At 46.0% G+C, this 14259-nt stretch overlaps 1 long non-coding RNA gene across 17 annotated transcripts in view; it reads left to right on the top strand.

The window, feature by feature from the left end:
* Window positions 1-14259, top strand: part of LOC134479916 (uncharacterized) — a 72728-nt gene that overhangs the window by 36404 nt on the left and 22065 nt on the right. For 15 of the 17 annotated variants that reach the window (XR_010053826.1, XR_010053822.1, XR_010053820.1 and 12 more), the window contains one exon: window positions 97-14259. This exon is cut by the window's right edge and continues 22065 nt beyond it. This is a non-coding gene — a long non-coding RNA (uncharacterized LOC134479916). The remainder of the gene's footprint in view (window positions 1-96) is intronic. The other 2 variants (XR_010053829.1, XR_010053817.1) reach the window with 2 other exon arrangements.

Genomic DNA, 14259 nt, shown 5'->3' with positions numbered 1-14259 from the left:
GTAAGTCACTTATTAAAGAGTTCTACTTTCCCCATTACGAAGTAGGACGCAACCCTTCCCTAGGTTTTGTTTTTCTTGTTTTTCTTTGTTTTTCAGTTCAGTTCAAGAATCATGGGTCTACATAATTCTTTTAATGAACAAACACAACGTTTATCAGGCAACTGCCCGAAAGCTTGCCTCTCAGACAAACCATGTGACACCTGTGTGTTTCCGTCTCCTCACCGGCAGTCTTGGGATGACTTTGAAGGAGCTATATCAGGGACTGACTGGGAGGTAAAAATTGGCTGATTGTCGGAAATGCTGAGGTCAAAGCTGGCCCATGGGGAACCTGTACTTTTGTGTTTTCTTCCTGTCTCCAGAAAGCTGGACACACAACATACATGTTCAGGTGTCTCCAGTGTTTGAGAATAAATATCCCTTGTGAATGTTCAGGCAGAAACAAACCACATGGATCCCTTTGTTAGACTTGCCTATTTGTATCCGAAGAGGGTGGGGGAGAAATCCCATGACTTAAAATTTCCAATGAAGTCACTGGAGATTTAAGTTGAACAAGCTTTTCAAGAACAGGCTTGAATCAGTGCGCTTGTTGCACCACCCCCCCCCTTTTTTTGCAATCTCTCGTGACATTTGTGACTTCCTACCCCTCAGCTGCCCACCCTGCTTCTGGAGGAAAGATGTTTCCCCCAAGAACACCTTACTCATCCACTGACCAGTGGACAGCATCCAAATGTGGCCCAAGGGAGGGAATCTGGTCTGTTCAACATGCAGGCTCAGGAGGAACGGCCTGCGAGAGGGACTTGAGAAGACTTTCCTTGTCCCAACTAATGGGACCACTTCAAAAGACAGAGTTTGAGGACTTTTTTTAAAAATTATTGTAAGTCTTTGTGGTGTGTGTGTGTGTGTATTTAACAGCATAGATGTGGAGGTCAAAGGATGACTTGTGGACCGGTTTTCCCCTCCCACCAAGTGGGTCTTAGGAATCTAAGTCAGGTGGGCCTTTTCTACTGAATCATCTCATCAGCCCAAGTCTGAGGATAATATTTTAAGACACATTGTCTACCTATGGAGCATGGTTAACAGCTATATGCATAGACATTGTTTTCTGTCTACTCTGGAGACAGCACCCCTGGGTGGAGGCAATGGTTGAAGCCTGTGACTTGGAATAAGGATCTGGAGAAGGAGACCTCTGGGAGTTGGTCATTTGGTGCTGGATGAAAGGAGAGGGGATAGATACCACTTCCATGTCACCAGAGAGCAGCAGGGATGCTCTGGTTGTAATTCAGGATACATGAGCCGTGGGTTGAAGGTTGTCAGTGACCCTGGGGTACTTTGGGGATATGACAAGTGACATCTCGTGACAGCTTCAGGTAACATTTTCCATAGCACATCTGGAGACATCCAAATCTATCACCAGAGCTGAAGAAGAGTCCCAATGAGCCACATCCCAGCTGCAGACTGCTACTGTGCTGGGGCCCAGCAGTTCCCTGAGCTGCTCGCTGACATGCTGACACGCATTGTAAGTGAGGAAAGAAGTTCCTGAAATGGGCCCTTCTGCACCAGCCTGTATTTCCTGACTGCCATGGGGATGAGACCACCTCTTTATATCAGCTCAATGTGGGACAATCATGAAGGGCATTTTTCCTTCTGAGTTCATTCTGGTGTCAATGCCATATGGGCAGTGTAAGGGAGACATAGACATGGTCAAGGTCTTTCTCAACTTCTCTTCACTCATAGCCGCTCTGCTATACTCCTGACCCAAAACCAAGTACACGGACCACAGGACATGACAGAAGAAACATCGGAGGCTTCTTGATGATTACCTGGACCAAGAAGCTTTCCTCTGAGGCTTTTTCCTTCCACACAGGCCATGGTGCCTAGGACGATTGACATTTAAGGCATCCATCCCTGTGACCCATCTCCCTCCCTCTCTCTGTTTTCTCTGTCTCCTTTCCCTCTGTCTTTCCCTCTTGTATTATGCTTCTTTTATTTTCATCATGTGTACTTGTGTCTGTGCACATACATGGTGTGAGGAGAATCAGAACAGAGAGACAGATCCCCTGGAACTGGAGTTACAGGCAGTTACGAGCCCCCGACATGGATGCTGGGAACTGAATATGAGTCTTCTGGAAGAGCAGCATGTGCTTTTATAACCTAAGTCATCTCCTCATCCCTGTGTTTCTTTTTAAAAGGTTTTTCATTACATTTATTTATCTTGTGCATCCCAAGACACAGTACACGTGTGCAAGTCAGAGGACAACTTGCAGGGTCTATCCTCTCTCTCCATCATGTGGGTCCTGAGATCGAACTCAGGTTGTCAGGCTTGGCAGCAAGCGCTATGAAAAATAATAATGATAAAAAAGACAACCCTACTGAGCCATGTCACTGACCCTTACTATTGAGTTTCAGTGTAAGTTGTTGACTCAAAGACACAAACAGCAAGATTCAGAGATGATGTTTTAGGAAGTACTGGTTAGATGTTGGGACATAAAAGATTTAAGAACTTTGGCCCCCAGAATCACTCCAGGCCCCAAAGTGTGACCCCCCTGGAAATGCCAAATGCAGCCATGCCCCGCACTATTTCTTGAATAGCAATGGGAGTGAATAGAGTACAGAGTGACACCCATCCAACTTCTATGAATGTGTGGCTCCATCCGACCAATCTGGACTCCATTTGGTTTCTATAGTATCCTTCTAAAATCCTTCATCATTGTCTGCCTGGACCTCTGGTCTAGCTTTGGAAGATATAGCATCAGTTCCCAAAGAGCCTAGTGCCCGATAAGAGCTAAAAAAAATATTTTTTAATACAAAGAAATGAGTCTTAGACTGTGTTGGCACAGGTTAAATTCGGCTGTGACAACAAATGGTGAGCTTGCAATCTCAGAGGCTCCCAGCACAGCTTGGTTAATCAACACATCCCTTGAAGTTGGCCTAAGCTCAGCTTGCAATCCTTTTTGCTGTGGGACCCTCTCGTGGCTAGCAGCATCTAGTCTAGATGGTCCATTGCATGGAGGGAAAAAACAACAGTGGAAAGAAGGAAGAACCAGCAGCTGCTGGCTCACACCCCATTGGCCAAAACAAGTCACATGATCAGGCCTGACATCATGCTCAGCAGTCCTGGGCAGTTAACAGTTAACAGTTGGCAGTTAGTGGTTGGCACTCTGTCACAGTGCAGCAGACCTAAGGGCTGGACACCGGGCACAGGCAGAGGGGCAGGAAGTCAGGAGCACCCTGGATCATCTCTTGGCTTATTTTACTAAGACATTTTAATTGAACCCACCCTTTTTTTCCTTCCTGAGCTAATATAGCAGAGAGGAGGGAGTAGGCCCAGTCAGGTCTAAAGATTTCTTGTTCTTGAGACCCACATAGAGACTGTGGTGAACTGGGAAGCAGTTTTGGTGCCAAACCTCATGACTGTAGAGATACAGGGGCTCTTTATCTTGAAAAGCAGCTGGGTTTGAAGTCAGCTAACTTGGGTTTGAGTCTTTCTCAGGTCCAGGAAGGACCAGCTTTATAATCTTGAGTCATTTGCCCTCTCTGAATTTTAGTTCGAGTTGTAAAACAAGGTTGGTTGTGAGAAAGGGAAGCCACTCTGTGAGTGGGATTGGGGGGCCTTCACACATTCACCCTTTATGAAATGTCTTTTCCCACCAATTAAGAAGCCGTAAGGTTCTTCCATTGGCAGGGAGATATAAATGCAGACAATGTATTGGCAGCAGCCAATGAGCCGAAGCCAGTAATGATCTAAAAGACTTTTGTTTTTTTAATTCTTTGAAAATTTCATACATGTATACAATGTATCTCAGCCATCCCGATCCTGGCCCCCTCACCCCCTCCAGGACCATCCCCCTCACATCTTCCACCCAACTCCATGTCCTTTAAAATTAGTTTATTTTTTTAACCTATTGCATCAAATTTGTGCTGTCCACATGCACCTGGGCGTTGGGTCTCTACCAGTGGCCTTACCTTGGAAAGAAACATGTGTCTTCTTTCCCTGGTAGCCCTCAACTGCCAAAAGCTCCTTGGGTGGCATCTCCAGAGGCCCTCCCTTCTCCATTCTGGAATTTTTCGCTGGCTTGATCTTATGCAAGTCCTGTGCACAAGGTAACCAGAGCTGCTGTAAGTGCATGTATACAACAGCCACATTGTCTGCAGTATAGCATCTCACAGTTCTCTGGCTCTCGCATTCCCCCCATCCCCACTTCTGAGACATTTCCTGAGTCTGGGAATGGGACATTAATATAGAGACCCCCGCCCTCTGCAGCTGAACACTCACAGTTGCTGATTCTCAGCACTTTGAACAGTAATAAGTTTGTGATAAGTCAGTAATAAGGGATTACCCCCAAAACATTAACTCCTACCCACTATAATAAAATGCTTCTCTGACCAAGACTGGGAGCAGCGCAAATCTGGTAGAGGGGCTCCTATACAATGTAGTCTGGCCTAAGCAGGGAAAGACATACTTGGTGCAGGAGGCTATACAGGCTGGGATCCTGGAGAAAAAATTCCCAGTACCTGTGGGGATGGGGTGATGCAGGACGCTGTAGAGTGGCTCCTGGATTGAGGCTCTCTGGAGATGTATGTGGGAAGCTAGGTTCCTCTACTTGGTTCTAGAGGGTATGCAGGCTAGGATCCTGAAACAAACTCTCCCAAGGCCGAGTTTCAATTGTAAGTGGAAGACTCAGCCATCAGACAAGTGCCTTGAAATAAAGGTGACAGTCTGTTTCTACAGAGGCGGCTGCCATCCTGTAAAAGAATGAGAGGCATGTTAGAGGGACAAATGCCTCTCGAAGGTAGGACTTCTGTTTATCTGGGTGACTCATTATTCTAGCGTGCTAACAATGGGATATAAATGTACGCAAAGGTTTCTGGAAATTTCACGGTTGTCCAGTATCTTAATGATGGATGAATCTTTAGCAAAGATTAAACCCAGCCTCTTTTATGGAAATGGTGACTAGGATCCACAGGAGCCAATCAGCTGTCCTTACGACAATTTGCTAGGAGAAGCATTAATGTCTAAGAAGCTGTTCAGGTAGAAGACTTCACTTTTACCCTCCTTTCATTTGATGACCTGTGCCCATTAATCCCTTAAAAATTAAAATTTCATTTACTATTCATCACGGAACATTTCTATTTACTATTTGCACGTAGCCCACCAAAACATAAAACTATAACACTGAATTTTCCCAGACATTTAAACATTCATTACAGATTTGTAATCAAGCTCTCAGATAAACATAATTAGCATTGCACCACCAATAAACCAGTCTTTTATAGACACTACACACCTCAAATGGCAGGTGACACTCACACAGATTGTGGCGTTAATTACAAAACGTCTGTCAACAAATGACTTCATAAACCAGAGGGGAAGGTCAGGCTCCCGAATCAAGGACTTTGATTGTTCCCCTCCCCTTCCTGTGCCATGAAGGATTTGCTGATGCTGCTTTGTGGCTTGCGCGAGGGTAGTCAGGTCAGTCTACGAACAATAGTTTAAAACCAAGTGCATGGGTCATTGGCATACATTGTTCCTGAACTGGTGAGAGAGTGCCAAAGTCAGACGAGATGATGGCACAGTAGAAATGAGTTCATTGCCTGTTGCTGCCTTAGCCCCCGAGATAGCATTTTCAGCGGGGCATGTATTTTAGGAGAAATGGGGTGGGGTTGAAGGTTACACTGTGGACGTGTTCGGCCATACATCTATCTATGTGTGTAGTAACGTCCTTTATCACTGACTAGTCCTATCAGGGATTTTACAGAGACGGAGAAGACACCACAAATGTTGTCTAGACCTCTGCCTATTTTGCAGCTGGCTGGAAAGCTATGTGACACTTGCTTTGCTAACAGCATTTTAAAATAAGAGACCTTAAAATTCTTTGTGCTTTTCAAATGTTTGCTCTTTTATTTAATGGGTTTTTGCTTTCCTGGATTGCTGTCATTTTTTTTTTTTATAGGCGATGCTTTCTATGGCCTCCCAAGTAGAATTACTAAATTAACAGAAGTCCCCCGGAGAAGCAAATACGCATGCATATTTACTCAAGACTGCTGGGTTTACAGGTTCAGAAGCTTTGACACTGGCCAAATGGCTGGGTTTTAGTTTAGGATGGCCTCGGATTATACTATCCCAACAAGGTGGGCATGAACACCCCAACCCCACAGGAGGGTACAGAAATAGGTGCTGCCTCTTGTGAAAGCCACCTTGGGGTCCCTTTGATCACATCTCATTTTCAGGGGGAGAACCTGGCCACCTTTAGCAGAAAAGGAGGCTGGTAAAAGGCTGCCTCATGCCTAGACCAGAATCAGATGCCTTCTAAAAGGGAGCAGGTAACACTGAAGGCATCTAACAGTGTCTCCTTAGGGTACCACATATCTGCGGGTCCACCCACTCCCACAGACAACGTGTGCTCTCTCTTCAGGGGAGTCAGGTTTCAAATCTGATTCAGCCAGGTGGGCTCTTCAAGCCATCAGGTCAGGGCCAGGGTGAGGACAGACAAAGCTCACTCTCCTGACATACTGCCAGCCCTGGGCTCCCTCACACCCAGGACATGCTAGCAGCAGAGGAACTGGGGAGCAGGAATCAGAGAGCAGGTCAAAGGGAATGTCATGCCTGTCAACCACTGGTCCTCAGCAACGACCTGCAAGTTCTGCTGGCCAAGAACCGGAAATGTGTTCTTTTTTTCTCTGTCAGCAGGCGAGTCTCTTGGTCAACTCATGTGGCAGTCTTGACTGTGCTTTTTAGAGAAGCCTCCCTTGGCTGTCTTTTAGGATGCAAGGATGCAATGAAGGTGATGGTTCTTCTTGGTGGTACCAACTAGTTTGTTTTTTTTTGTTTTGTTTTTTTTTTTCTTTTTTTCTTTTTAAGCCTCTTCCTCCCAGTATAGGCGGGGAGCACAGGCAGCTCTCTAAAGGTCAAGTGATTTCTCAGGTCAGACTCATGGTTAGTGTCCTGGACAATAGGAATCCTCAGAGCCTTTAAAAACATTTGCTTCCAGTCCGTTTCATGTACAAATACCTATGGACAAGATCTGGTTTAGCATGGTTTGTGCCTAAGCCACCTCCCTGCTCTTCTTGGTCCCCATATCTCAGTTGAAAGCACAACTGTCTTCTGTCCTTTAAGGCTTGGGGTGGGAAAGGAATACCCTTGACATGGTCTCTTTATTTACTGATAGTCTTGCAGAGGATTCTGGGTAATAGCACACAGGCAAGACCGGAGGACGAATGAGATATTGCTATTATTATTTATTAGACTCTCCTGGAAGGACTCAAACCATGGTGTCAGGACTCCTCTCTTGGCTGTGCTGCCTCACAGGTTAAGCCTCAAGAATTCAGGCAGTTGGCACCAATATCCCTCCATGTAAGGAATCCTTTGCTGACTATTGTGGAAGATATAGATAGCATCAGCAGCCATACATAAAGTCTTTGGGAAGTTTCTGATTGGCCCAGTTCACAACACCAGCTCACCTCTGAGTCGGCAATTCTGCTCAGAATAAGGTGCTCTTTGACCAGTCTGGGTATCTGCCCGCCGTCTCTTAGAGAGTCATGAAGGACAGTTGATCAGGACCGCATGAACGTGAAGTGCAAGAGAAAAGGCACTTTTTTTTTAATTCCCCAAAGAAATTAAGACATGTGCTATCTGACAAGAAAGGGAGCAACGTGACCCTAAGGGCATGTGGCCACCGAGTGGGCAGAAATATTTGCCGGAACCTAGAAGGCCTAGGACACCTGGGGGCGGAAATACCAAGGAAAACCCTTGTTTGAACAATAGGATTTGCTCAGCCCCAGGTTGTTGCTTGCTAAGTGCCCTGAGACAAGAGTTCACTCAGACCAGAGAGGCTTGAATGAGACCTACCTGGCAGCAGAGAAGTATTCATTCTCTCCTGCTCAGATTTGAGGTTAGTCACCAGGGCTCCAGCAAAGAGAATGGATTCTCTTGCTCCTCCTTTATGCCAAACAAGTTCTCCTCCTGCTCGCTGGCCTCCTCCCTCAGATCTGGATAGTTAGCCTCCACAGCACCCTGAGTGTAGAACAACACTCATGAGCTAGGGGCACTGGGCCTGGCAGGAAAGGATGAAAAGGCCAGCAGCCTCCACAGGACCAGACAGACACATTTGTATGGAGGAGGGGACGTTAGCCAGCCTCCCTCACTTCCTCACCTTAGGGCGCCCTGCCCAAGGAGGCTCCCAGAAACAGCGCCAGAGAAATCTCCCCCCAGAAAGGGACTGCTGCGTTCAGGCCAGGAAGTCCACCACAGACAGGTATCCTGTGGTTTCACTTTCAAATTCCCAATGCACCGGTTCCTAGAACTTTCGAACATGAGCTACCCCCATCTCCGCAACTGCTCGTCTCCCCAGCTGAAAAGCTGTGTGGGGAGGCTGCTCTAGAGACATTTGCTTCTTTAAAAACGTGCTCCTCCACCCGCAGCCCCCGCACCCCACTGTTTCCTTGAGACCTCATTTTGCTCAGGTTTTCCAGAGTTTTAACTCATGGTTTTTCTACTCTTGTTGCCAGGATGATGGAAAGGCTGAGGAAAAGTGATTCTGAGCGCAGGGCTGCTTGGCCCCGCCATTGCTTCCTCTACAAGAACGGGCACACAAGCACCCTTCTCAGGGCAGGGTCTCCCAAGCTCTGGCTCCTGGGGAGGGAGAGGACTGCACCAGTTGCTGGACTTACTTCCTGTGGCACCCAGGCAACGTTCCCTCTCAGTCACACCACTCTTGGGGAAAACAGACCTGGAAATGCATCTGGAAATGAGCAGTGACTCAGGGTTCTGGACAATAGGTGAATCTAGACATGTCGGGTGAACTAAGGTTACAGTGCAAAATGACTAGGAACCCTCGTGCTTTTTTATCTCCAGACTCAAAAGCCTTGTTTATTTATAGCCACTGGTATGGAGGCCGTGCCCCTCATCATCTGAGCACCTGTGATTAACTGGGGCCACCACAAGACCTCCCTTTACTCATTGTCTTCTGTTCTGTTACCTTGCCATGCCTAGTCAAGATGTGGTCTGTCCCACCACCATCTTGATGCAGAGTGTGCCCAGGCATTGCTTTGGTTGGAATCCAGTGGGAATGACATCATGCCACTGGAAGATTTGGCTCTCCATGTTCTGCCTCTTGGATGCAAGCCATTATGAAAGGTGCTTGTCTATATGTGAGACCACCATGCTCTGAGGGACCCATTGAAGCCCATTGGAGGACGGGGCATTGGAGAGTAGAATGTCCCAAAGAGTCAGGGTGGGCAGCATTAGGCACCAGGCACAAGAACTTTTAGGATTGTTGCATTTTATTATCTTTCTTGCAAAATATGAATACATGCATCAAGCACTAATAAATGTGGACTATTCAATGGTATTAAATTATTGCTAGAAGCAATGGTGTTAAATTATTGCTCATACCATGGACCTGAAAAAAGGTAACTTTTTAGTCCTCTTCATCTTTATAATATACTCCTGCAGGACAAGTGCTCAGCCACACATGTTTGGGGCTGGATTAATTATTGTGGGGATGGCACTGTGCGTCACAGCCTCTACAACCATTCTCTTAGATGCCACTAGCAACCTTCCAATTGTGACAAAATAAATGTCCCCAGTGGTCCGCAGGCATCATCTGTGGGTGACAAACGTGCCTCGGGTTGTAAACCACTGCTTTAGCTGCTCTGTTAGCACAGTGGGTCTTGGGGTGTTTTGACATTCCTTAATTTTGTGCCACCATCCTGCTGGGTTGGTAATTCCATTTGTTTCCAGGTTTTTTCCGTTTTTAGCTATGACATTTTGTTTTCTGACTTAGAGTAAAACATTTACATTGTTCTCACGTCACAATCTGCCACCAGGGCAGTTGGTGCATTCTTTTTTCTTAGTTTAATCTTGTTTCTCTATCACATGTAACATAATTCAACAATTTCATCTCCCTACCCTGCTCAGCCACTCTCACACGAGCCATTTTCATTAGCTTTGGGGGTTAGTTTTGGAAATAAAACCCAATGTTTCATGTGTTCACTTTTTTTTTTACTTCCTCCCCCAACTCCGCACATGCACATGCCTATGCACGTCTGTGTGCTGGAAATGTGGACATCTGAGAATTTCTGTGTTGGTTGATGTATCAGAGTGGCTGTTATGTGTGCCAAACTGGAAAGCACGGAGAGTCCATCTTCAGTTGTGGGGAGGAGGACCGACACATCAAGGCCAAATTGCCTACGCCAGATTTTCAGGTTTTCAAATTTGATAGCTTGAGACGAGAGAGGTGGCTCGGGCTGGGAGCACTCCTGCAGCGGTCTACATGGAATCTGTAAGTCTAGTTCCAGGAGATCCAGTACTGTTTTTTGGTCTCTGTGTGCTCCTCCACGCATGCCACCTCAGCCCCCACATACACACACACAATCAAAATAAAACCTTATAGCTAATTCTACCCCCACCCCACCAGTTGGCAGCCACCCTAAATTTCCCCTCGGATGAAGCTGGACCTCCTCCTGCTGTAACACTGAACAAGGATACTACTGGTTTAGGCAGTTTGCCTGGAATAAAAGAAGATTCCTTTGGAGTGCTCCTTGGCATACATAGCTGGTGTGCGTTCGGAGGAAGCCTCACACGCCATTGCACTGGGACTTGGAATGCTTTTATCACAGAGAAGCAGTCAGTGAGGAGGCAGGTAGAGTTATCTTGATCTGAGCATTGCACGATGTATGGAACCATCATATGGTATCCCCAAAGTGTGTGGTTTCGTGCTTTTACATTTTGATTTTAAGTGTACAGTGTAGAGAAAGGGGGATGCTTCAAGGGAGGCCAATGCAAGAGCCAAGGTAAAGCCTAGAGTTGGGCCCTGATCTGTGTCCGTAAGAGAGGCTGGATTCTATCAACAGGTGGTCAAACATTGCAACACCAAATTTAGCCATGTGCCAATTGTCAAACTACTTATGGGTTAAAAATCCATTAATATAATTTCTGTTATAAAATTTTCCAAACAGAAAAGAAAGCAGGAAACTACAGTCAGTACCTGAATCCAAGAACCTTCAATGTTTTGCCACGACTGTCTTAACTATCCTTTCTTAAGCATTTTAATGCAAATCCTGCATAAGTCAATTCACTCTTAAATTTTTTCTTTTTCCGTTTTGAAATTAAAATATATCATTTTCTCCTCCAGTCCCTCCCTGCTTTCTCTCTCAAATGCATGGCCTCTCATTTCTAAATACATATATACAACCGGGTCAGTCTTTGGACATGTACAGTTTCAGAGATGACCACGTACATGGTACTGGATCATCAATTTGGGGGCCCTTCCCAGGGAAGACTTTTTTCCTCCTTTTGGCATTCCTTAGTCACCTATAGTTCTTTGCCTAAGGCTGAAGACTTGGGAGATTTGCCCCTTTCGTATTAGCATGTCATTGGTGCTGTCTTTGTTGAGATCTTGTTTAGACAGCCATGTTGAAGAGGCTTCATGGGTGGAGCTTCTCTGTAAGTCAGTTCACTCTAAAATGCATCTTTACGTAAATGGATACAAGGAACGCTTTTATGATTGATTCCATTGTCAGTGTGATTCTTATAAAATGACAAATTTGCTACTATCTCACAGTATGCTGTTCATACTTAGAGTTCAATGAGTAAAAGGGAACAGTAATATCTTCTATTAGCTTAAACCAGGATCTATAGAAAGTCCTTCACTGCATTAGGGGGTCATGAACCTAGTGAAAGGGAGACCCATCCATTCAGAAGGGCTGTGCCCAGCTGCCAAGTGCAAGAAGTATCGTGTGATATGAACCCCTCCCTGGTCTAACCCTCAGAATCTCAGGGTTACTTACTAAAGACATCTATCTGTGTGACACCACGCACTTTTCCAGGCTGAATCCTCTCAATTTGTTCCTATCATTTCCTGATGACACAGTTTTATCTTTTTCTCCTCCTCTGATCAAGCTCTGCCTTGTGACGCTCCCTGAAGACACCTTACACAGACTGGCTAGCCTCAGTTATCAGTCTTTGTCTGAGCAATGGTGCTTCGCTTGTATAGAGAGCTAATGACCTTCCATGTGGAGAAGATGGTCTTGGTGTTTGATGCAAGCAGAACCAACAGTTCACAGCTTTCTGTGAAGAAGTCATTCTAGCTCTAGCTCCCTTCATGTTCCACCCAAATCCTCCTTTTTACTACTAATGTGCAGCTACGGTGTTATGTAGGAGAGTGTGGAGGAGACAGTGGGGCCCGGAGCCTCAAAAGCTCAGTTTACTAGCTGGATGGCACAGACTTTGCAGCCAAGCTCCCCCAGTTCAAAGTCCAAGCCTGTCAACTACGAGGTGGTGGTACTTGACCCTCTCTCTGAAAGACTGACATGGTAATAGTACCTCCTTCAATAGGTTGTTGTGAGAATTAAATAAATCAGTGCCTGCAAAGTAGCAAACAGTGCTTGGCTCAGAGTGGGTGCTACGTGGCTGGGATTTTTGCTGTCTTGCATCTACCACCTTGAGAATATGTCTTCAGTTCCTTATTTTTAACTCGAGATTACAATCAATGGGACTTAACTCATGGGAACTTCGCAAAGATCAAAGGAGAAAATTCATCAAAAGCTGAAGGCACAGTGTCTAGTACATAGTAAGCACTCAATAAATATTAGCTGCTATTGATACAATATTTAGCACTTTGTACTTGCCATGGTACCGATCCCAAGTCAGAAGTCAGGTATGCCAGAAACCAACCCAGCAACCTGATCTAAACTCCAAGCTTTCACAGTGTCTCAGTCAGTCGTGAAGATTGTTTCTCCCATGACCTCCAATCTGTGCCAAGGACCTGAGAACTTAGGCAATGTCTGGGTTTCCAGAGTCTTGCTGGCCACAAGTCCTCCATCCACTTAGACATCTGTTATCTCAGCCTGGCAAGTCTCTGCTATTTCTTAATCCGGAGAATTTGAGGTAGAAGAGCTGGGTCACAAAGTCTCCCCAGAGGTAGAAAAGCAGCAGAGCTTGCTCCATAACTTGAATGTGACCCGGGGGAAAGATAGGCAAGGGAGCTCCTATACAGTGACCATCGAGAGAAGTTTTTAATGGCCACTACCACACAGAAGGTGATTCGCATTTTTGTCCCTCACTGGACACCTGGGCCCTATGCCAAGAACTCTGCAAAACATTAGAAGAGAATAAAGAGCCGAATTAGACAGGTGTCTCACCCTGTGAGTTCCCTGTCTCCAGAGGACATCCGGTAATCTTTTAAGAGACATTTGGGATGGTCACAACTAAATGGGACAAAGGTGCTCTGACATTTTGTGGGTGCAGATGTAAGGTGCCACCACACATCCTACAATGCATTCGACAGCCAGTCTCCCTCTCCCCTGCCCACAAAAAGGATTACTCTGGCCCCAGATGTTAGTAGCACAGAGGATGAGACGTGAGAACTGTCATGTAAGGCAAAAGAGAGTGACAAGGTAATTGTCCCAGAGGCTTGTGCAACCAAGATCACTGGGGGACCATCCACTTCAACCAGAAGGCTCATTCCTAGGAACTCATCTCATAGAAAAAGGCCCTAACAGGCCAGAGTTTATATGTAGCCCATAGCCTTCCCACACAATGCCAGATAGCAAGGCCTCCAAAGACAGCATGGAAACAGTGAGCAGCTGCTGCTCACCCAGCCAAAAGCAGACTGAACCTACAGAGACGGACTCCTTCACTGGGCGGAGACTTGGGGTCTGCAGCAGCAGGCAAGAGCCTCTCCATTCAGGGTTCTGCTTCTGTTGTCGTCTAGGCATGGTAATCTGTAACCTGGACAGGAAAAACTGGCTCCTCAATTATGGGGATGCTTCCTTCTCCACAGCCTTCCAGAAAGTGCCCATGATATTCTGATAGAGGGTGGGAAGCACCCAGGTCGAGCATAACAAAAAAACAAAGTCCCTCAAAAGGTCAGAAATGAGACAAGAATTACATCTCATCACTCTTGTTCTGGAACATAATAAAGACTTGCAAGTTCCAGGACTATCTGGTGCCAGTGAGGAAGAGAAGGTAGAAGAGGGTTTGGTGTTATGAGGTCAGGTAGTAGAGCTGAAAGGTCATATTGTACTCAGAGGATGTTGAGCTGTCCGTGGTGAGGGACTAAAGGCCACTGTATACAGGCAACAACATAGTTTTCCATTTCCAATGTGGACGAGGTCTTGTTCAAAACCAGGAGAATAGCTGGAAGATTGTCTTCAGTCGTGGGATCTGACTATTGTTTTGACTTTTCAACTGCTTTGAGTGTATGGGGGCAGGGGTAGCTTTATTTCTAAGAGACCCACTGTTGTTAATGGCAGCTACAG

Source organism: Rattus norvegicus, chromosome 7, assembly GCF_036323735.1.
Source record: "Rattus norvegicus strain BN/NHsdMcwi chromosome 7, GRCr8, whole genome shotgun sequence".
Lineage (NCBI taxonomy): Eukaryota > Metazoa > Chordata > Mammalia > Rodentia > Muridae > Rattus > Rattus norvegicus.
The sequence above is the reverse complement of the archived record's forward strand: the minus strand, read 5'-3'. Positions and strand labels throughout refer to the sequence as shown.